Raw genomic sequence first — 2,269 nt, forward strand, 5'->3', positions numbered from 1 at the left:
AGTGCAGTGCGTTCTGAATTATCTTAATGTTTTTGTATGATCTGTAGATAATGAGGTTAGATGAAAGAGATGGAGACAAGAAGAAGACAAAATCTTAAAAGTTGAGTTAAGATGATTATTTCCACCTCCACAAACACAAGAAGGGTCGAGGTCACAGCAGATGATTCCTGGTGAAACTTCGTTAATCAGGATGAACAAATGTGACAAAAACATTTTTACTTTGAACAAAACATACGTTGTTTAAATCCGTCTATCAAGGTTCATTATCTGCCTCCTGAGACCATCACAGCGTCGTCTTCCAGAGGTCGACAGGGTTAGAATCATCTCACTGCGCCTTTTAACAAGCATGGTGTTACCCAGAATCCTCTCTGCCAGATGAATATTAGGCATCACTCGCTGTTATTTAGTTAAAGTTTGAGTTCTCTCTCATTTTGAACACACGTCTGTTGTTACGTGAAACGTGACCTGTGACAGTTAAACATCAGAGTGACATAAAAATCAGACACAAAATTACCTTGATGCTATTTTTCACTCTGGTTTCCATGGTAACGGAGGGATCCGTTTGAACATTCTCCACTTAAAATATGACATCTTACTACAAACATTCAGGTCGGGTAATTGTGATTAACATGACACACACACTCATCAGTGTAAGAGGATGGAAATGAATATTTAAACAATATGTAACACGTATCTGGAGCTCGTCAGAAGACAACTTCTCTCCTGATTGTATTTGATTTGTGTTTTTTTTACCTATTGAATGTAGTATAAACTTCTAGGCTCCCTTTCAGTGAAAGTGTTTAAATCCTGCTGTTACTTTTAATCAAAATTATCAAATGAACTTATTTTTAAATTAAATGTGAATTAGTTTTCACTTTCACAACTACTGTTTGGAAATTCATTTAAAAGACAATCACCAGAAATTCATTAGAAAATATGCCAGCAAAATAAAGTTTGGATATTGTTTGAGCCAAACATAATTTTGTACCACTTTAATAAAACATGAAAACTCATCTTTGTTGGGTATTTAAGTTGCAGGGTTAGGGTAAGAATTTAACTTAAAAACTATCAAAAAATGCCAAAATTATAACCAGAATGTGAAGAAACAGTAGTTTTGAAGTTATGATGAACATCATTACAGTCACTGCTGTGCTGAGCTAACAAGCTGATGGTTGCTACAGTTAGCAGCAGTTATGTAAGTGATGTCCTGCACCTTAATTGGTTTGAGCACTAATTTGACTGATGATCAAATCCTTAATGTTGGAATCATTAAAGAGTGGAACTCCTGAAAAAGAAATGCAGAAGGAACACTTAAGAAATGTGACACTCGTTTCAAAAGTGTCATGTTTTTGGTTAATTTTCAAAGTTATTTGCTGCAGATCGATGTTTGTCTTGTTTAGAGTTGGTGAAAAGTCTACTTGAAAAGTTTGTTAACAGAATGCTGAAAGTAAAAAAAAAAAAAATCCCTTTCCTATTCACGATGAAAACTGTACACAAGATGAAAGTTTTAAGGACCAAACAGACCCCGAGTCCAGTTCACCGATTAAAATGCAGATGACACTTTTACGTTCCTCATAAAATTACTGGAATTACTAGAAATGTTGCTGCAGCGTAAACAGGCCAAATGATTGATCTATTTTGTGGTGATTGCTTGTAACATGAGAGTTCAGTGTCATCTGCATAGAGTGAGAACTTCTATCTAAAGAAGTGAGTTCAGAAGATGCAGTGGACCGAGCACGGAGCCGTGAGGGACGCCACATCCGGCAGAATCAAGCAATTAACTGCTGATGCTGAAAAAGACAAACTAGGACTTGATTGTGTTCTGTGTGTTTTATGATGGTGCATATTTTTGAGGTTGTTATGTTCTAGTTGCTCCAGTTGGTAATACAATAATTGTATCTCTTGTTGTTAAGTTGTTATTAAACTTTTCTTGCCTTTCTATTTTTGAACTGATCTCAGTGTTGCAGTGATCTCTCTCCATGTTACGCTGCACCCAGACGCAGGAGATGAAGGAACTAAGTTGCTCTTATCATCAGATGTTTACTTGAATAAAAGTAATTAACAAATGCATCAAACATACATGAACATCATAAACCTCTGACTGCTTTGTGTTTGTCTGATGCGTGTCAGTGTTGTTGTTTGTTTAGACGAAGGTGTAAATGCGTGTTGTGGATTTCTTGCTGTTTATTTATGCAAACTATATGTTAATTTACACACGTATGGTCATATATTTAATTGACATACACATGAAGTTATGATTCACCCACCT

At 35.7% G+C, this 2,269-nt stretch overlaps 1 long non-coding RNA gene across 1 annotated transcript in view; it reads right to left on the reverse strand.

The window, feature by feature from the left end:
- The window catches only part of LOC119004954, a 4,971-nt gene extending 4,507 nt beyond the window's left edge, over positions 1–464 (reverse strand). The window contains exon 1 of the long non-coding RNA XR_005070349.1: positions 236–464. This is a non-coding gene — a long non-coding RNA (uncharacterized LOC119004954). The remainder of the gene's footprint in view (positions 1–235) is intronic.
- Positions 465–2,269: the final 1,805 nt, after the last annotated feature.

This window comes from Acanthopagrus latus, chromosome 16 (assembly GCF_904848185.1).
Source record: "Acanthopagrus latus isolate v.2019 chromosome 16, fAcaLat1.1, whole genome shotgun sequence".
NCBI classification, from domain to species: Eukaryota; Metazoa; Chordata; class Actinopteri; order Spariformes; family Sparidae; genus Acanthopagrus; species Acanthopagrus latus.